At 44.2% G+C, this 22,360-nt stretch overlaps 1 protein-coding gene across 19 annotated transcripts in view; it reads left to right on the top strand.

Annotated features, from left to right (window-relative positions):
- The window catches only part of RGS6 (regulator of G protein signaling 6), a 578,846-nt gene that overhangs the window by 2,455 nt on the left and 554,031 nt on the right, over positions 1 to 22,360 (top strand). The gene's annotated exons all lie outside the window — the stretch shown is intronic.

The raw sequence follows: 22,360 nt of genomic DNA, 5'->3' as shown, positions 1-22,360 counted from the left end.
CTTCCCTCAACTGTTTTCTTTGATTGTTTGTTTGTTTGCTTGGTGAATACTAGAGGTAGATTAAGCCTGGAAGTCAGAAGAAGTAGCAATCTTTTGCAGTTTAATTATGAAGTATAATATTTTCTTCCCCATTTTATTTTAAACACATTTGATGCATGCCCTCTAAAAATCCTGTAAGAGGTCAGATGTTTGACAGATACTCATTTACTTAGGGGCATATCACTGCAGGCACAGAATAATAGATCTCATTGCTTGAACGTTTACACAAAATGCTAAAGAAACTATATAGACTCTGCCAATATTGACTTTTTTGGATGGCTCACTGTCTTTTTCTTGTGTCCTATTAGAATAATTAATGGGAAACGTTCCCATTTTCCCCCTTAACATTTGCAAGCCTGATGGAACTTAAATAGTTTTTTTCCATTTTGAATTACAGCTAAGATCATGAACTGGTAAAAGAGAGAGTAGTAATTCGTTACAGAGCTCAATGTCAGCTATATTTATAGTAGGTATTTAGATGCTGTGGTTCAATACACCTCACTAATTTTTTCTTAGTGCCATTTGGGAAAAAAAGCTGTATTACACAGCTGCATATCAACTTTATTACGGTTGTTATTGACACTGCTTTCCCTCAGTTTCTGGCTGATCATTACTGTAATGGTGGTGGCACAGCAAACTGTTTTAATCCAACTAGACCTTGAGAATCAGGGGAAAAATAAGTCTCCTTTCAAAGCAGTGGTACTCTTCTCTAGAACCATGTGAAGATGCTTCAGTGTCCAGCATGTATTCCTAGTGGAACCCACGAGTCTATTAACAGTGAGCATAATGCAGGAGAACACTCCCCCCATTGCTTAGATATGTGAGACAGCTAGAGAAAAATTGAGTAAATGGATTGGAAGTACCAAGATCCATCATTGCCCCTTTCAGCAGCCAGGAAGGGAAGAAAAAGAGAGGGTAATACCTTCTCAGCAGACTGCAGTGAGCTAGCAGGGGGTGGACAAAAAAAAAGTCGGTGCCTGAAAAGAAGTGAAAGATAAAGACCACATAACCTCAGCATGGTAACTTGACACAGTTTGCTGTAATGTCGCATCAACCTGTGGTAAAACTGACTAATGATGTTGCAGTTGCATGACTCAGTCTTCTTAATGCAATGTCAGGCTGTCACAATGCAATTATTTTGTGGAAGTCTGTGATTCCAGTCTGTGTAGCTCTCCAGTGTCTCAAGAGTGAAGGCCACTATCTTCAGGAATCCAACTCCGAATAGTTTTGCTCTTATCACTGAGCCAATAAGCATTTACATCAAAACCTATCTCTGCATTTATATGTTCATTAAAAACAGCAGGCCCATATCTGCCTAATGGCACTGATATCAGAACTAGGGCAGGTTGTTCCTCAGCAGGGTGGCATAGCTGCTTCCAGTGCTTAGGATTGTGCACTACCATAAGCAGAGTGAATGAGAGTTGCATTTCATTACCAGAGTACCATAAGCCTTTACCTTGGCATGTCTGGTGAGGCATTTAGATACTATAGTAATTGAGATCATATGAACAGATAGATTCATTTTACTGAGGAGCTCTGAGTTATTCTGAATAAATATTATGCCTTCTCGATTTAGAAACTGAAACAAGGCAGATTTCACATGGGAATTTTTTCAGAAGACTTCTGAGTGGATTATTTTCCATAACTAGATGAGGCATAGCCTGTTTATCTTGTGGTGAATACTGGTCTGCGTTTGGATGGAACACTTCCAAAGAGACCCCCTTTTTTTTTTTTAAGGGAGTAATGATGGTGATTCAGTAGGGTATTGCAGCAGGGGTATTCAACTTCTGTCCCAATATGGGATTGATAGACACTGTGCTGCCTGAAGTGTCGGATTAGGGGTAGAGGCATAAATATTTACAATGGGGTAAGATGGTAGGAGAGGTTATGGTGCATCAGCTGCTATGTTGTAACTGCCTATGTGCATGAGCTTATCCCACAGTACCATAATTTAGTCTTTAAGGCATGGACAACTGGTGCCTCCCGAGTCTGGGGGGGCACCCGCAGGTTCCGCCACTGGTGGCGGCTGTGGGGATGGAGCTGGCAAGCTCCTGCAGGCACCGCCACCACCGGCAGGGGCAGGGATGGAGCTGGCGAGCTCTTGCAGGTGCCAACACTGGCATCAGCAGCAGGGCCAGAGCTGGCAAGCTCTTGCAGGCTCCGCCGTTGGTGTCAGCCCTGTCGGGGGCAGGGCGCGTGCCCCCCCCCCCCCCACGCATTGCCTATGCTTTAAGGAGTGAGGTAAGAGAGGTCACACAAGCAGTTAATGTAGAGAAGCTGACATTTGGTAAATTCCTACCCACTTTTGCCCTTCAGTAAGTTGTTTATATATCCCTGTTCTTGATGTAAAATTGAAATACGGACCACTTGTCAGTAAAGATTCCATAGTCCTGTTTATACTGGAAATCTGCTTCTCTCTATGTGTGTCTAAAAGATAAGAGTTGCTGCTTATTGAGGGACAGACTTTCAGCAGTATTTAGGTACCTAAGGAGAGCTGCTAGTGAAATTTTCAAAAACATCTAAAATTAGGCATTTAACCTTTGTCACTTTTGAAACCACGAGGTGCTTCGCAACATGTTTAGGCACTTAAATACCTTTGAAAATCTGGCTCCAAATTCCAGTCCAATTTATTGCCTTTTGCTTAACTAAAATTTATTCCTCTCTTTCTGCAACAAATTGTGGCATAATTATGCCATGTACTGTCAAGATGTCTGTATTACACTGGTGGTTGGTTATGCTGACACTATTTCACTCAAAAGCACTTTGGAAATCTTCACTATGTATTTGATCATGTGGTGGGGTTTTCACTCTATTTTCCCCCTCTCTTTTTAAAGATGCAATTGGCCCTTTCTTCATAGATAAAAATTTACTTTGGGGAACTTCTTTTGTATACAACTCCAGTTTGCACTCCTAGCTAAGTAGAGAATTATTTTATGATAAATGGCGAAAGAACCAATTTCTGCTGTGAGGAGGAGCAAGGATGAGAAACTAATCTGTAATTTCTTTATTGGTACTCATATACAGAAGGGCTATGGCTATAATAAAGGCTGCTGCTGCCTACTTGCACTGTATCAGATGTATTTCAGCATCTCCTTCAGTGGTAATGCATATGAAGAGATGCATACAGCAGCAGCTACTGTGAGCAGTATTACTTCAACATTTGTGTGTATCCAGAGTTCTGCCTTGCTATGTAGGAAACCTCTACCGTGTTCCTTTGCGTTCAGGCCTAGCAATGGCAGAAAAATGCAAAAGTATTGGGATTGGCTTACTGGAGACTAGAGGCAAGAATCTGCACTTGTCAGGCATGGAAGGAGAGTCGCCACTGCCAGTAATCTCTCTGACCCAAGGGACAGACATTTGCAGACTTAAGAGGATGTTTTGTTTTAGTTTAAAAGAAAACCAGGGATGAAAGTACATGGTAGTTATAGGACCCTCAAGCATGGAGGGCATTTTTTTTCATCAGAGGACAAGGGAAACTGACTAGTACAAATAACTAAATAATAGTAGACTTAATATGTTGCAGGCCCAGGGCCATGTGTGATGATTTTGATCAATGGTTTGAAAGTTAGGCCTGGCATGTTCCAGTCATTGCTCTCCCACTGAATGTTTGGCTATGGACAAGTCCCTTAACCTGTACAGCCTTAGTTTATTCCTTTGTGAAAATGAGAATTATATCTGGCTTTGTCACGGAAGTGTAATAAGTGAATCCTATGGTAGGCCTACACTGCTGCGCCTGAGATGTAATGCAAACATATCTGAGCTAGTTTAAAACTGTCTGGCTTGGGATACCAGTAGCAGGGTGACTGCAGAAGTCTGAGGTTCAGAACAAGCTAACTACCTGGTTATTTACTCAGCTTTTCAAATTGATTTTTGCAACCCATACTGAACTCTGTGGTTACATGGGTGCTACATGAACCCAAGCTGGCTAATTTAAAGTTAGTTCCAGTATGACTAAACTACCCTTCAGTTACAGCAGTGTAGACTTACACATTAGCCTATACCTGTTGGTATAGGGTTTTGAGTTCTTGAAATTAAGGCTGGTGGAAAAGTGCAGCAAAATAATTCATGTTGCATCACATTGTTGTAAACATACACATGGATTTGTAACTAATGCTTGCATGTGGATCAGGGGTCCTGTTTCATGCTCAGGCAGTGTTGTTGTAGTAGAGGGTACTGTTTCTGACTCCTGGTGGGCTGCCTTCTAAGCCAGAAACAGCATAGCTACATTTGTGCATGTGGACTAATTGGCACTGTGATTCAGCAGTGCTAATTAGTTAGTTGAAAGTGTCACCTGCAGTAGCCACACTGGCTCCAGTTTAGGAAGCAGGCTACCTGGAAAATTCCTGCATGCTGGAGGGTGCCATCACAGGTGGTCGAACATTTACCATGTAGACCTTACCTAAGTCTGCAAGGCACAGTTTTATGTTTGGGCACTGAAACTTCCCCTTTACTATAATCAAAGGTGTGCTCAAACTTTCATTCTCTTGAGAGTGAGTTACCTGCAAGAATTCTAAGCAGCTGAGTTTTTCAGTGGGACTTTGCAATAGTTTGAATCATGCCATGGCTATTGTGCTAGTTTGCATTAAACTATTTGAAGAGAATTTGTTGCATCATGTCAAATTTGGCACTGGGAATTTGAATTGAGTAGCTCTGGATTTGGAATCTAATTGGTGCTGCAGCTTCCATTTTATGATTTTAATATTTTGATCTTTACTTTCTGGTCAGTGTACATTAGATAGGTGTAGGGGTTTGGGGGGAACTGCACCTCAAGCTGCGGACAAGCAAAACTTGTGACATGGGTGGCACTGTGTGTGTTAAGGCACAGCAGGGTGAAAGCTGCAGGCCTGCTAGCCCGTGCTGCGGCCACGAAGTCTGCCAGCTTTCAAGGAGATAGGTGTGGGGGGTGGGGGTGTTCTGGGGCCCTGCACCTCTAGCTGCTGACAAGCAAAACTTGTGACATGGACTAAGGAGAGGAAATAATCAATACAGTCAACTGCCCCAAGACGGAGACAGTCAGTTTGCACAAGCACCCATGTCAGGAGCTTTGCCTGTCAGCAGCTAGAGGTGCCGGGCCCCAGAACCCCCCTGCACCTATTTCCTTGACAGCTGGCAGGCTTCGTGGCCGCAGCAGGGGCTACCATCCCTGCAGCTTTCACCCTGCTGCACCTTAACATACACAGTGTCACCCATGTCACAAGTTTTGCTTGTCAGCAGCTAGAGGTGCCGGGCCCCAGAACCCCCCTGCACCTATTTCCTTGACAGCTGGCAGGCTTCGTGGCCGCAGCAGGGGCTACCATCCCTGCAGCTTTCACCCTGCTGCACCTTAACATACACAGTGTCACCCATGTCACAAGTTTTGCTTGTCCGCAGCTTGAGGTGCAGTTCCTCCCAAGCCCCCGCACTTATCTCCTTGAAACTTGCCAGCCTTCGTGGCCTCAGCAGGGGCTACCACCCCTGCAGTTTTCACCCCCCCTGTGGCTTAACACATACACGTGACATGAATTTGGGGTGCAGTTTCCCCCGAGCCCCCACACCGATCTTCTTGAAACCTGGCAGGCTTCATGCTATCAGCAGAGGCTACCATTCCTGCAAGTTTCATCCAAATCAGACAACAAACAACAAAGTTATAGATATTTCATTGATTCCCCATTATACGCTGTGGCCGGATCTCCGAGGCGGCTCCGAAGCTTTTCCGAAGGAGTTTGGAAGCTCCAAACCACTTCGGAAAGCCTAACAAAGCCAGGGCTTCAATCCAGACATGCTGCTTCGGACACTGAAGTGTCTGAAGCTTCTCCGGATCCAGAGCATGGTCCGAAGCCTCGCACAGCCCTACTAAATTGCTCTTCTCATGGTGGCCTTAAATACAACTGATGCACGTTCCCTGGAGGACCATTTGTATGTGTTTTTTGTTTAAATTATGTCATGTTTAGCTTTACTCTGGTGCTTCTGTTTCTGCTCCCCACGCTGCTTATCTGCCCTTTTTACTTTTCATCCATTCAACCTCTACTGTTCAAGTTAATGTTGTCCTTTCTGCCACTGCCATACGGTTTGTCTTTTGTGTATACAGTTCCATAACTCTCCCCAATTTCTCTCCCCTAATTTTTTAAAAATATACTGCTGTTATGATTTTGCCTTCCCCCTCTAGTGGCAGTACTGGAACAGTAATGTGTTGCTTATACTGTAACACAGAATTCTTCAATAACCTGTGAAAAAACCCTGCCCCAGAGTTGCACATACTCTGAAGGAGGAATGAGGGACTTAGGAGCCTGTTTATTTTTTCAAGCATAAATAAAACTGCTTTCTCAGAAGCCAAGAAAGAGGCATTTGGCAAACAAATTGATATCAAGTGTACTTAGTACTTACTGGAAATGTTTATACTTTGTTCCTGAAAAAATATTCTGAGTATATTGATAGTATCACAGAGTGTTTAATTTCTACAACTTGAAAGGATGGGGTGCAGTGAGTGTCTTGGGGTGATCATTCACAAGGAATAGTTTTTGCCAGTAAACTCTTTCTAGTGCTCATCTGTAGCCAGAAATCTCCTCAGTTTTTTTTTGTTTTGTTTTGTTTTTAATGAGCACTGGGAATCAGACTCTGGCTGGGAAGATTTCAGTATTCAGAATGGTAGTACCTCCATCAGGCAGAAACATCTCTTACTTCCTGCTTCCATTTCAGGTGATGAAACGTCACTAAGGTGGTCTGCAAGATCTTGCTAGCATTTTGCCCATCTTGTCTAATTAGACTGGGAGCCAGGCTTATCAAGCTCCCTTGAAGGAACAGACCCCAGAGTGTCTGTCTGTGGTCCATGGACTGTTGAACAGTACTTTGAATTCACAGTGGAAACTGTTAGGAGGTTTGCATAGAGACCAAGGGGAGAGTGTGGCCTCTCTGTGGTAATTTCATTTTTATTTCTATATTTCCTTGCTGGTCACAAGTCTCAATTCCCACCCTCCTATCCCATTCTGTTAACTAAACTGATAAGCAGTGCAGTAGATACGACAATGCTGGAGTGTTGACATCCAGTGTGTTACAGGTGACACTCCCATCAGATGATTATGAGTCAGAGAAGTTTTCTGATTTTTCCTTTTTGTTTCAGGTTCTCTCTTGACTCAGGCAGCACTTGGACCAATTACCCTTGGTTCATTTTAGAAGGGCTGTCTCTGCAGGCATGAAGACTAGCGACTTGTACAAAAAATTAAAGCTGAGATTCTGCATATTCTTATTAGAGTCATATTGGCCTCTGAACTGCATCCTGTGGACCAGATGTGACATCCCCCATGTACTTATTTGGAACAGGAGCTATCACTTACTGGTTATTATATTGTCTACCACATACACATTTTGATTGGTGCCTCTGTGTCATTATAATATGAATGAGTCAACAACAAATAGAAAAATAAAAAGATACAAATTCCTTCATTCCTTGTAGCTTCCTAGTGAGATTTACAGTAGTGGATGTGAAATATCAATTTAGAGTTAATGGGGACTAATTGAATTCAAATTAACTAATTATTTTTTTCCTGTCTTTTCCCTCCTGTCACTTTAATTATCTAATGAATTGGATCTAAATATTCCACCAAACCAGGTAGGCTTTCTCTGTTAGATAATTATCAGATCAGCAAGGCACATGGCTGTAGGATTTCTCTCACACATGAAAAGCAGAGAGAACTAGATTTGTATGTTAATTAGACAAGTGAAACATTGGCATTAAAATGGACAAAACTGCTTTTGACATTGTATTTGCAAAATAACGGTCATCAGAAATTCCAAATCTCTCACTTCTTGATGCTGGCAGTGCATCCCAGGCAGGGCACTTCTGAAATGTACAAATTATACAGGACAAAAAAGATTGCCGTTAATTATCCCGAGCTAAAATTTTAGCTCAGTCAAGAATAGCTGACAGACTTTTGTGCAGGAATTTATTAAATAGGTTCTATTTTGTAGGTTGACATTTGTGTGCAACACAGGCAAAACTTCCCATTAAAATTATACATGCTAGAAGTGCTCAACATTTCACCAGCTGCTATTGGTGTTTTTACTGAAATGCAGAATTGGACCCCCAACCAGCACCTGTATTGGCCTGGACAATGCTGCATGCATTTAACAATGAATAGTTTTAAAAGAATAACTCCTTTTAACTTTCCATTGTTTTTTTTTCTTTTTTCTCCCTCTCTCCCATCTCTTCTCCCTTCACTCCCAGCATGTAGCTCATAATGACTCTAATGTGGTCTCATTTTTACTCTTTCCAAATACTTACAAAAAACATGGTTTTGTATGACTAAGAGAGAGCTCTGTTGTTACACCTGTCTTATATTTTATTTATTGACAAGGCATTTCAAGAAGTTGAAAGAAGGGAACTATTACTATTCCTTTTTGATTCAGTATAATAACTAAATTATCATATATTTACAATATTTTTTATTAACAATATATTTATGCTTTGGGAGATAGGTATTGTTGGCTTCCAAAATCTGCTGCCTCACTTCGAACGCCAGCATCAGGGCACTTTGTCAACTGGGTTTTTGACAAACCAGTGTCTGCTTCTCAAGGCTTCTTTACCTGTTGGTCATCATAGTTTAAATGAAATTGCAGATCTTGATGTAACATAATGGAACTGTTTGTTCTTTATAATGATTGGTTCCCTCCACCTCATATTATTAAATTCCAGGACCCTAATCAGAGAGGGGAAAAACAATCTGTTATCATGAAGCTAGTATCAACTCCTGCCAATCTAGTCTACTGAGATTATTTTTCAGGAAAAATGGGGAGTTCAGTGTTAGCAAACATCCAAAATAAATCTTTATTTTCCCTGCCTCCCAAAGAATATTGCCTATATTGAATGTTAATATGTTTATTGAATTTCTTACCTGTTGCTTACCTTTTTACTTTTAAATTATAATCAGGCCAATAATAAAATATTGAATGATATTGGCTCATAATGCATGAGACACCAACAGTGAGACCCTTTTAGATGGTGTAGCATAAACCATATAGCATATGTAACTCATGCTTCTAAACTTTTGTGTAACCCTGGGGCACGACACTACATGCGCCCTCACCTGAATAATGGGATCCTGGGGTACCCGGTAGCAATAAGCACATGGATATACCGACTAATAAACCCTCAAGAACTTATTTACACAGTCTCTCACTTGCACACGGTATACTGGGGATCCCGTGTGCACTGCCCCTGGTGGGGTATCTCAGGGAGCAGGACTGCCTGTGTCCCTGCATGTGGTCTGTGGATGCTCCCTGGCACTGGTGTCCGTCTCGGTGCTCCTGGGGTCTCTGAGCAGCAAGCAGCAGCTCCTCTGCAGTTCCGGCAAGACAGCCTTCCCCTGCCTTTGACCCCCTTCCCTGGTTCTGCTGTGAGCAGTGTCTGGGCTGCAGGCTGTAGCAACCCTCCTGTCCCACACAGCCTCACAGCCCCAGCAAATGCAGCCCCTCCCTGGGCTTTCCCTGCCTCTGGGGCCCCTCACTCATCAGGGAAACTAGGGCAGACTCTGGCAGTCCCCACCCCGGCTCTGCTGTGCTCACCCAGCCACACTAGCTGCAGTCGGGTCTCTCCAGACTTGGATTCTCCACACGAGCAGTCCCTGCCTGCTCCTGCCCCCACAGCTTCTCCACGGCTGCTCCTGCAGGCCTCTCTCAGGGGCTCTCCGTGGGACCACTGCGCTGAGACTCTCAATCAGGTCTCCAGCCTGTCCCTCAGCCCCCTCTCTCCCTCTTGTTCCCCCCTTGCGGGAAAAACTGCTCCCCCTTTTATGCAAGTCTCTCAGCCAATCCCAGCTCAGGGCCCTTCCCGGACTTTTGCTAAAGGCTCTCTTTCAAAACTTTACTGGGGTTACATCACCCCTCTCACTTCCAACAGGGCTGCTCCCGAAACAGCTTCACTTGCCCTCAGGGCCTACAGTGTCCCCTCAGGGACAAACTCTGTCTCTGCCAGGTGGCCCTTCCCATTCTGTTCAGGTGGGTCAATTTTTTAAAGGCTGCTACATTTTATTTCACATTTTGATTGCTTTGGTTGACCTAAAATATGTCTGGTGTTAGAAAAGTAACTGCGAAACTAGCATCTTCTTAATGAACAGGTCTGTTCCCTGGCTGAATTCAGGAACCATTTGTTTCACTTAGCCTTCGGAAGAAAGGAAGGTGGATTGAGATATTAGATGGATGGGTTATGTCAGGGGTGGGCAAAATATGGCTTGCGGGATGGATTCAACCCACCAGGCACTTTCATCTGACCCATGGTGCCCCCAATGAATTGCACCCTGCCCAGCCCTTCCATCCACGAGAGTGGGAGCAAGGCACTCACCCTCATACATCCTCCATCCCCAACATTCCCAATTGTGCCTTGCTCCCGCCCTCGTGGGTAGAAGGACCCTGACAGCCAGCAGCAGCTTCCAGGTGGAGCTGCTACTGCCTCTGCTGCAGCTGCACCCATGGGAACCTGCTTGGCTTCCCTGGCTTCCAGTTCTCTCTGGGCCGCAGGTAGGGAAGCGATGGGGGGCAGGTGTGGGTGGTGGAGCTGCAGCTGCAGCTGGGTGGAAGCGCAGAGAGCAGCACAGAGCCTGTGCCCAAGGGGTGCACTAGGTGGGGTGTAGGTGTGAGGGAGGGTGGGGGGTGTGGAGCAGCAGGCAGGGGGCTCAGGGTTTTCATGTCAGGCGCAGGCCAGTGCTGCATATGGGGGCAAGGAGCGCAGCCTGCCCAGCAGCTCTGCTCTATGCCATGCTCTTGTAGCTCCTGCACTTGCAGCAGGGGAATCCCTGCTCTGGAGCTGGATGCCTTCCCTGCCTCCTACTGTGCAGGTTTGCAAACCTGGAGTGGAGGGAGCCCTGCCCTCTGTTTCCCCATGGAGTCTAGCACGGGGCAGTGAGAGTGCAGGAGTTGCAGGCAGGTGCGGCACACAGGACTAGCCAGAACTGCGTCCCACCAGGCAGGAGCACCCTGGTCCATCCACCCCCACCTGCTGCTGCTGCTAGCAGCAGGGGCTGTACTCCATGGGGGGGAAGTGTGTGTGGGGGTCCCCTTCACCCCCCACCAACATAGCCTATGCGCCCCACAGCCCCCACCATGCCCACGCACCCATACACATACCCTCCCACCAGACACCCGCCGACACATACCCCCACCATACACACCCACCATATACCCCACCACCATACATACAAGCGTAAGACTTTATTTTTTAATTATTACGAAATCACCTCTCTATATAGTACACAAACCCAAATCATGGCAAAAATATTTTAAAAATAAAACTAAAATATGTTACAGTTGGTGTTTGACTTTTAGTGTATGATTTGGTTTTTTTTCTGGTTCTAAGATGCAACCTCCCCATCCAAAAGGAGCATTTGTGAGAGTTAAATGCGGGGTCAATGGTCAGGGATTAGGGCAGGGGCAGGCAATTATTTTGAGCAGAGGCCTGTGTGCTGAGTTTTGGCAAGCTTTCGAGGGCTGCATGGGTAGCCCTGCCCCTTGAAATGTGCCCCGCCCCCTGGTTGCCATCTTGTGACTGGAAGTCCCGCCCCCTAACCCCTGACCTAGAAGTCCCTCCCCTTGCCTCAGGAAGTACTCCTTTCAGCAAGGAGTTTTGCCATCTCGGAACCAGAAAAATACCAAACTATATTCTAAAAAACAAACATCTAAAACAGTCATTAATTTAATTTAAAAAAATATTTTTGCCTTGGTTTACATGTGTTTGTGTAGAGTACATAGAGGTGATTGCACAATAACTTAAAATGAACTCTTACGCTTGTATATTGTGGGGGGGTGGGTATAGGTTTGTGAGGGGCTGTGGGTATGTGGGGTGAGGGAGCATGCAGGTGTGTGTGTGGATATGTGGGGTGTGGGTGGTTAAGGGGTTTGTGGGGAGAAAGGTAGCTGGGGTGTGTGAGGGGGTGTGGGTGCGGGGCTCTGCGTGTATGGCAGTTCAAGGAGGGGTGTGGGTGCATGTGTATGATGGGGTGTGCATATGGGACTCGCCCTACAAGCGCGCGCGCGCACACACATACACACACACACACACTCTGTCCTTGTCTACACAGACACACATATACAATCTGCCCCTGCCTGTGCACATGCACACACCCCCTGCGCCAGTGCGGCCCCGTGCTCCCCGGTTCAGCTATGCAGCCGGGAGCCACATGGTGCTGGAGCAGGACAGGGGCAGGAAGCAGGGAAATGGCTGGGGGTGGGCAGGGGTGGTCTCCTGTCTCCTGCTGCTGGTTCCCATTGGGTCCTACTGCCCCTGGCTCCTGTCATCTTTGACAGGCAGCCAGGAGCAGATAAATATGTTCTAAATTTGTTAGGGGTCCCATGGGCCGGATAGACTGGCCTAGTGGGCCAGATCTGGCCTGTGGGCCATATTTTGCCCACCCCTGGGTTAGGGGGTGGGACTTCCAGTCTCAATATGGTGACCAGGGGCAGAGCAACTGTCAAGGGGCAGGGTTATCCATGCAGCCCTTGACAGCTCACCCAAACTCGTGAAGCGCCCCTCCAGCCAAAATAATTGCCTATCCCTGTGTTATGTGGTGTGGCTTGGTAAAAGGGGAGTACTGCTTATATTTCATTTTATTTTGTTAATATTGCATAACAAATAATTGGTAGGGCTCTTAAATCTTCTGCATAGGACCTTTCTATGCTAATTTAAAATGTCTATCTGCTTCAGTAACAAAAATAATTTTTTACTATGTTATGCTCCTTTCGACCTTGTGGAATCAACACAGCTATGGGAGAAAAAAGATGGCTTGTTTTTTTTATCTTCTAATTCATCTGCGCATAACAGAATTATGGCCAAAATTCACACTGCAGAATCTTTGTTTGTGGACACGTGGAAATGCAGGAAAATCCAAATTAGACATTCATTGCCTAGGTTGAGTACACAGGGACAACAGTGAAGAGAAATGCTTACAAAGAGAATAAATTTGGAAAGCATTCCTTGGGTTAGTGGGGATGAGGAATCAGTAAGTATGGCACCCTTTAATGACATCTTAATTATTTCTCTAAATAGAGCAGCATAAATGCTGTTAATAACTGCTCTCAATATCTCTAGTGCATGTTTGCTGTTTATTCTTTTAAAGGTGGTCAAATTACATTTTTAGTTAAGACTTGTGTGTTCTTGTTCTGAAAGAGAGCAAGAATTTTGTTCTCCAGGCATTTTGTTGCAATACATTCTTTTTCTCTAGAGTTCTCTGATCCATAGGGGCAACACTGAGCAGAAGAGTGCCAGTTTTGAAGTTCGTTATTTAATTACAGATGTATGTCCACTTGGGAGTGTATTGGAGCCATACTTCATTTTGCATAAGCCTCTAGGTGGTCTTGATGCTTAAAACTTTAAGTCATTGCCTATTCTGGCTGAATACAAACTAGTGAGCAAGTGATAAAAGGTTCCTATCCAATTATTATGGGGTCATTTTGTCTGTAATTATAGCACCACTTCTTATACAGGCTTTTTCTTAAAAAGAGAGAGAGAGAGAGAGGGAGAGAAACCTCTAGTTTCTATTTTAAAAATAAATGAAATAATACAAATGTCAAATTTAATTTCACCCAGGCATGACTACCTTTCCAGTTGTTGCTTCTCCAATCCTCTATAAAACAAGTAACAACATGTGCTTTTAGCACATTCTGGGCTTCAAGTTTCAACATTTTCTGTTACCAGAAAACATATCAAACTTTCCTCTATCACACAGAGACCTATTGTACAGAGGCCAAAAATGATTGCACTTAAATTTTTGTTACATTTAGTAGATGATAAAAATCATGTGTGTAGGAGTACATAAGATGCAAGGTCATATTTGCTTTTTTGACAACTCATTCTACCAGATCAGATAATACCTACCAAATGGAAAAAAGTCCCTTTGGAGTAGTTGTATAAACAGCTAAAGTTAACTACTTGTTTGTCTTTCTCAAAGTTACAGTCCATTTATAATAAGGTAAGCATACTTCAGAATTAAGTTGATGTTTAAATCTAATATGGTTATATTATTAAATATTTCTATGAGCGCTATTTGCAAAGTAGTTGGTAGGGGTAGGGTCGGAAGGGACCTGAGCAGATCTTTAAGTCCAACCCCCTGCCGTGGCAGGAAAGAGTACTGGGGTCAAACGACCCCAGCAAGGTGTTCATCCAGTCTCCTCTTACAGACCCCCAGGGTAGGAGCCAGCACCACTTCTCTTGGAAGTTGGTTCCAGATCCTAGCTGCCCTGACAGTGAAGTAGCGCCTCCTGGTGTCTAGCCTGAATCTACCCTCTGCCAGCTTGTGACTGTTATTTCTAGTTACTCCTGGGAGTGCTCGGGGGAACAGGGACTCCCCCAATGCCTGCTGGTCCCCTCTGACTAGTTTGTAAACGGCCACTAGATTCCCCCACTCAGCCTTCTCTTGTGGAGGCTGAACAGGTTCATGTCCCTTAACCTCTCCTCATAGGGCCTGCTCTGCTGCCCCCTGATCATGCGGGTGACCCTCCTCTGGACCCTCTCCATGTTGTCCACATCCCTCCTGAAGTGCGGCACCCAGAACTGGACGCAGTACTCCAACTGCGGCCTGACCAGTGTCGCATAGAGGGGGAGGATCACCTCCTTGGACCTGCTTGAGATGCATCTGTGGATGCATGACAAGGTACGATTGGCCTTCCTGACCACGTCTCCACACTGTTGGCCCATGTTCATTTTGGCATCAATAATGACTCCAAGATCCTTTTCTGCCTCTGCACTGACGAGAAGGGAGTTCCCCAGCCTGTAGGTATGCTGCTGGTTCTTCCCCCCCAGTGTTTTAATGAGAATAGGGTGGGAGACAGTGTTGAAAGCCTTCCTAAAGTCCAGAAATACTACGTCCACTGCTACACCTGTGTCTAAGTAATAGTTGCATAGCACAGGAAGCCTGAAAGAAAGAGAAGTGATGTAACTGCATTATTAAATGAAGGCAGGGTATAGATGTACTTGATAGACTAACTGAATTGGATACATAAGCTGTTTCGAAGAAGATTTTATTGTCCCTCTACCCCTTGGAATAGTCATTGAAACCCAAGACTAAAAAAAAATAATTAGCATGTTTTTCCTCCAGATACAGAGATCAAACATACAATTTCCATCTCTGTATCTAGATGACCAGGCCAAGTGCTTATCTCCTCGTGGTATGCTCCCAAACAGAATAAAATATATTGTTAAAAGATTGTTTTCTTGCTGCAAAGTGAATTTTGATCTTCTATGATAACACCATAGCCTCTGCAAAGTTGGGTGTGATTACTCAAGGAAAGCATAACTTGTAATTTCTCAAATGTGTATAAATAAGATATATTTGGCTTACATAGGAAACACATAAACTTAAACCTTTCCTAACACGTACAGAACAAAGATCCGTTAACTAAAACAAGGTTCATAACATGAAAATAGGTAGGTATTAATTGAATAAATAATTGAAGAATTCTTTATGATCTAAAAAGAAAATATTGATGTATTTGGAAATATTTTAATTCTTTTTGCCTATTGCTATTGTAAGTAGTTTTGAAAAGTCGTAATAATATCCTAAACCTTTTAAACAAAATAGGGTAGAACTGGGATCATTTGTGTGTGGCTAGATTGCAATGCACTTTAATTAAGAGCAGGTTGCCAAATAAGGACAGCTGTTGGCTGTGGCTGTCTCTGATCCCCTCCACCCCCACCCCACCTGGTTCACAAACCCTCATCTTTGCAAGAGTTATGGAATGTAACCCTATAAACTAACTGTGTTCTCCTGTTTAACAGTATTTGACAGACCCTGTATCATTGCATAGTTCCAGGCATGTTAAGAAAATTGTAGTTAAAGTGTATTTTATTTACCATAAAATGTTTGTTTCTCCTCCTTTCTCCATGCACAATAAACCACTGGAGCCCTTGGGATTCTTTCCCCCCACCCTTTGTGCTGATCTGCTTATCAGTTCTACTCCAAAATCTTCCAGAGGGCTCAGAGTGACACAAGTCACTTGAGCTGGGTGCATTAAGTGTAAGGGGAGTGAGATTTCAGACATGCAAACTGAACTGAGCCTAATCTCTAACATGCTTGTAGTGCAGAGAGCCAAGCAAAAGACCAACAGCTGCTTAGGTTGCTTTTAACTTGTACAGTAGAGGCCTATGTCAACAAAGCATAAATGGAACAGGAGTTAATAGGAACCTAGCACAGTCATACTTTTCCGCAGCACTGAATATACCTTCACTATTTTCTCCATTTATTCCTTCATGCTTCAATGGAAAAACTAAATGACCCAAGAAATAAACTGTTTTTAGCTAAGTGCATGAACTGAAGTAAAGGAACAAAAGTCTGCAGATGCACTTGGTGCTGTTCAGCAGTGCTGTGTCTGAATTTACTCTGTCACCTTCCATTTCTGTAGGTTAAATAAGACTTCCTTATTTCTCTTCATTTCTTTTGTAATTGGACTATACAACACTCTATAGAATAAACTGTAGGGAATAACCATAAACTGGTAGAAGGGAGTACTAGGTAAGATTTATAGGTACATTCTACCAATAACACTTGCTTCTGTTTGTATTTCAGGAACGTTTTTTTCAGGCGTACCTGCTACCATTACATCAGTCTCGTAAAATAATATAAGGCAGTCAAAACCTGGAATTATGGCTAGTTACATATGGCAATTTAAGGATGAAACCAAAATGAAGCACAGCTAAATATCAGTTTAGGAGAATTTTGACTAGATATTGTAAATATCCCCTTCAAAGAGTACATTGTCAGATTGAAATTAATACATGTATTTTAAACATAAACCCAAAAAACCTTGCTTCTTTTCAGAGGACAGCTATGATGCATTGATCAGTCTGGTTGTGAAGGCACACTAGCTGCATTCTTAACTCTACTTTGACTTGCGGGGCCCTTAGAAAGTCTCTTATCCTCTCTGCCTTTACTTTCCTAAGACTGTAGTCTTTTTTTTATAAAGCACTCACAATTCTATGGATGAGAAGTGCTGTAAAAGGGCATATTGGCACCTTGGGTAATTCACACTGAAAGAATTTTAAAACTTAGGTATTTTTCAAGCTTCATGCTGTTTTAAATCATTTTGCATTTAATCATATTCATTAGAGAAATTAATCAATTAACTTTTTTTACTCCTATGCCCTTGCACAGCATTGCAGTGATTTGGGTTTCCAACAATAGCTAGAAATTGATAACAAAAAAGATTTTAATTGGAATTAAAACAATGGACAAAATGTTTCTGTTGATTTTAGAAATTATAGTTTTAGATTATGCAAACATTATTGCAAATTTTGTATCCAAATGATCTAGGTATCATTTCAACTGAACATTTTCATATTTTCAGGTTTAAGATAGAACCTGAACATGTCAAAGAACTTTTACTGTTGTGTAGAAAATTTCCATAGCAAGAATTTTAAGGAAACATTTCATTTGGTTTGTCAATTCAGTACAAAAATACTTCATGTTGGGTCAGCGTGGGAGTGTTGTTGTAGCCATGATTTGTGACTGAAAGCTTGTCTAACATTTCTCCCAACTAATAGCAGTTGGAAGTGGTTTACGTACAGATTTTGCTAAAACACTTCAATAAAATGAGTAATGTATATGTATATGTATACACACACACCGCTACATGGCCTCTCATTGTTTGTAGTTTTGTACCACAGATAGATAGGTTTCTGGGCTAAAGGAGTGCTTTATTAATCTCCAAAGAGGGGAGGTTAGAGAGAATCTCACTATCAGCATATCTGTGTGTATGCTGATATTTCCCTATTATACTGTTGCTCCAATAAAAGATATTACCAAAAAAAAAAAAAAGAAAAAAAAAGGGATGAGGCAAAACCCCTTGGTTCATGTTTGGTCAGAATTCATCTCTGTGTCTGCCTAAATTGCCATGGTGCCTCACAAGAACTGTAGCTGTAGTTGTCTCATGTCATGCCTCCATGAGGCAGGATAGGTCACCCAGAAGGAGCATGACCAACCTGGAAGTACAGCTTCTACAAGACATTGTGAAAGTTTGGGCAGAGGCAGAGATTAATGTTGACCCTTTAATTATATATACATTTCAACATTTTCCAGTTGAATTTTTAAAACTTTTTATTCTCTGGAAAATGTCAGGGTTTTTTTTAATCATTTTTTGGTCCCACATCACTATAAAAAAAACATGTTGGAATATTGGAATTTCCCATGCAACATTATGATTTTTAATTTGAAGTGCCCTCCATGAGTTATGTTCTACTTTTTTGACTGGTATGTTTGAATCAGCAAGTCTCATTATAGGGAACACTACGGGGACCATCTTTCTAGTTGTTTGTTCTGCAGTCTGGGTGTGAGCTGGAAGCACTGAGCTGCTTCCTGTCCTTGCTGTTTAGCAACTCCCTCTTTGTGCTCTTCTCCTCCTTGTGATACAACCATATTGTTTATTATTTACAGGCAGTCCTCAGACTTATGACACAATTGGCTCCTGAAAACCGCATCTTAAGTGGAAACATTGTAACTCAGAACCGTGGGATTGGTTCCTGAACCAAGGCCTGATACCCTCTTTTCATGAAAAATACCCCAGAATTTTGTACTTGATCAATTATAGATGAGTAATATAGCTACATTAATGTATTTATATTGGAAATAGCAATCATATTGATTTGGAAGGACTTCTTTGAGGTGACTTTGCTCAACTTTTTGAAAGGCTCTTGGTTGGACTTTGTGAAGGGTTCTTGGCTGGAGTCTTCTCAGGAGTCTTGGCTGCAGGTTTTTCTGGAGTCTTGTCTGTTTTCTTAAAGAAAGTATCCAAGGAAGTTTGGACAGATGTTCTCCAGGGAGATGAGTGATGCAGCAAACTTGTTTGCTGGCATGTAAGCACATTGGATCAAGAATTGTAAAGTCGAAACTGAGGTCATAAATTTGAAACAGGGTGTCAATTTATAAATGTTGTAAGTGCGTGTGGCAGGGCACTGTTTGTCCCTGCCACTTTAAGGGCCTGGAGCTGGCAGCCGGCAGCTGCCAGGTGCCTGATGAGGGCAGCCATTTTGAGCCCTGGGCTACCCATGTAAACAGGGCAGTTTGGCTTTTGGAGGCAGGCAACAACACCACCTGGTCGGAGGGATGCTGGTATCAACTGGAGGTAAGGGAGGAGCTGTAGGGGATGGTCAGGAGGCTCCTGGTCCTGAGTACGACCTAAAACTGCACCCTGCCAGGAGTGGGTGGCCTGGTGGGGCTCTCAGTGGTGCGGGAGCCCCCAGGAAATACCAGGCCAGTTACCACCCTGGTGAAAGGTGGGTCAGGGCGCCTTAACCCCTAGCCCCCACAACCGGGTGGGTTACCCTTCATAGGGTCTGGAGGGTGGACCCCTGGAGAAAGAGCATGTGTGTCTGAACTTCCCCTGACTGGTCAATTCTGGGGCCAGGACTGGAAGGGTCGAAGGGCCGGGGGCCCACTGAGAGGGACGCCCAAGAACAGTGCACCTGGGGTCCTGACTGGCCTAGAGGTGGGCCAGGGCTAGTAGCCAAAGGTCCCGGGGGGATCACACCCGAAGGGGAAGTGGTTCAGAGAGCTATGCTGCCCAGTACGAAGGCGGATGAGACCGCCTGAGGAGAGGAATCCAGGTGGTGTTCAATTAGGAGGATTCTGGGGCCCAGTGTGGGGGCTGGTGATGATGATAATATCTAGATGCCATCTGCAAGGCTTGGGCTGTGGTGTAGGGGAGGAACAGAGCCACAGATCTTGCCCTGATGCCAGGGGGTGCTAAATGGGCAGCCTCCCGGTTACTTACATCATTAATTACCAACAAGGTGTGGCGGGCAAGAAGGTGAGTGGTTAGCCCAGAAACAGGCGGGCAGGCCACAGAGAGATCGGCCCAGAGCAGGCCCCCTGTTATAGTGTGAAATGTTGTAACTTGAAACATTGTAAGTCGAGGACTGCCTGTACTCTGTTTCCTTGCTGGGCTATTGGAGTCGCAGGCAGGGCAACAAAGGAGATTAGGCTCAGGAAGAGTGAGCTAGAACTGCTTAGCAAAGCATAGCTCCCTTCCCCAAGAAAGCCACGTAGGGCAGCCCAGGAATGGAGAGCAGGAAAAACCTAAAGCCAACAACTGGTTACATTTGCTTGCTGTCTGCCTCAGCTCAGCTTAGAGCAGCCTAGAGGCTTCTGGAAGTTGCACCTGGTGACACCAGTCATCCCTCAGCTGGGATGGAGCAGAGCACACTCCCTACTCTACCCCGATGCACACACCTGACTCAAAGGCAGCAGAGATGTAGTTGTAAGAATTTGCTCTCTCCTCTATACCTGCTGGGGACTCCCTGCATGCCAGGGGATTACCTGACAAGACCTGAAGATAGCTTCTGTTTCCTTCGGGTTGCCCCAGAATTTTCCCCAAATTACTGACTGTGACTCTTTGACCTTTCTGGTATAAAATATCTTGCTTCTGGATTGACAAATTTGGATTTGCTGATCACAGGCACATGCAGAGCTCCAGCCACTGTGTTGTCTAGGCAGTATCTAATTTTTTTGTATACTTGGGAACTGAATGTACAACATTTACAGCTAGTTCATAGGAGAATGGTGCCAGGATAAGTTTAAACAAATTCAGAACCTCCAAAGCTATGATAGTAGTGATACTGAAACCGTTAAGAAACAGTCTCTGCCAAGAAAAAGTTTTCTATCTGGGAACGACACCAGTGAATTTAAAATTTCAGTTTTGATTATCTATCAAAATTAAAGAGAAGAAATTATAAATGTCATAAGATGTTAGGGTACAAAATGACATGTAGGAATGAAAAGTTCAGGGTCTAATTATTCTCTGGTGAGAATTTTTTAAAATACACATTTAAGACCAAATTCAATGTCTGTTGAAGTCAGTGGAAAGATTAACCGTTATTAAATGCAGACCATTAGAGAATGTGGTTTTCAGTCTGATGAATAGGGCCAGGGATCATGATCATGATCATGACTGTCCTCACCTTCCTCCTTCCTTGTGGCTGAGTGGAGGATATCTCCTTAAACAAGTTATCAGTGTAATGTGGAATCTTAATGTTTCCTAGAGCTAATGTAAATGAAGGGCACTAGTTTTACTCACCAAAAGCAATGAGGCTTAAGCCAATCTCTTACCAACGTGTATTTCAGGCATAGACAGTAAATGGAAAGTATGTAAGAAGGTACTAGTTCAGGGGTGGGCAAAATACGGCCTGCGGGCCAAATCTGGCCCGCCAAGCACTTTCATCCGGCCTGTGGGCCCCACAACATATTGTGCCTTGCCAAGCCCTTCTGCTCAAGAGGGTGGGAGTGAGGCACCCACATGTACACCCAGCCCCAAAAACATACCCTATTGGCTGGCTCCCACCCTTATGGGTAGAAGGGCCTGGCCAGCCAGCATGCAGCTTTCATGCAGGGCTGCTGCTGCTGCACCCTCTGAGACCTGCTTGCTTTCCTGGTCTCCTGTTGGCTCCAGGCAGCAAGTAGGGAAGCTAGGAAGGAGCCTGGAGTGTGGGGCTGGTACTAGTGGCAGCGCGGAGCCTGCACCCAGGGGAACAGGGGTAGTTACAGCACGGAGCTGGGGTGAGCAGTGTGTGGGTATGAGGGAGAGTGGGGGATGTGGGGATCCCCCGCAAGCCCCCCATGGCACACAGCCCTGGGAGGCAGTGGTGGCGGCAGCAACAGGCAGGGTGCTCAGGGCACAGGTGCCCAGTGGGGTGCACCTCCAGCCAGCGCTGCACATCAGAGCAAGGGGTGCAGCGTCCGTGTGGCTGTCTGTATCACCAGCGCTCCCTGCCACTCATGCACAGCTTCTGCACTTACACAGACCCATGTGCTGGAGCCAGGCATTTTCCCTGCCGGGGCTGTGCACACACATACCACACACCATACATACCACATATACCATGCACATACCACACACCCTGCACACAACACGCACACACCCTCCCCCACAATATACAAAATTAAGAATTTATTTTTGAGTTACTATGCAATCACCTCTATATACACTATGCAAACACAAATCATGACAAAATATTTTTTGTAATAATATTAAAGTATGTTATAGTAGATGTTTGACTTTTAGTGTATGCTTTGTTTTTTTTCTGGCTCCAAGATGGCAATCCTCCCTCCCAAAAGGAGTATTTATGGGGGGCAAGGGGAAGGACTTCTGATGGCAAAAGTCAAGGGTTACAGGTGGGACTTCCAGTCCCAAGATGGCGACAAGGGGGTGGGGCAACTGTCAAGGGGTGGGACTACCCATGCAGCCCTCGACATTTCACCAAAACTCGTTAAGTGGCCCTCCACCCAAAATAATTGCTCGCCCCTGCGTTAGTCAATAGTGTTGGTGTGCTTATCATGAGGATAAGAAGTTTTGTGCACAACTCTCATCTGCTTAT

Source organism: Alligator sinensis, unplaced genomic scaffold (genome assembly GCF_000455745.1).
Source record: "Alligator sinensis unplaced genomic scaffold, ASM45574v1 scaffold381_1, whole genome shotgun sequence".
In the NCBI taxonomy this organism is placed as follows: Eukaryota; Metazoa; Chordata; order Crocodylia; family Alligatoridae; genus Alligator; species Alligator sinensis.
This window is presented reverse-complemented; position numbering and strand designations above follow the sequence as displayed.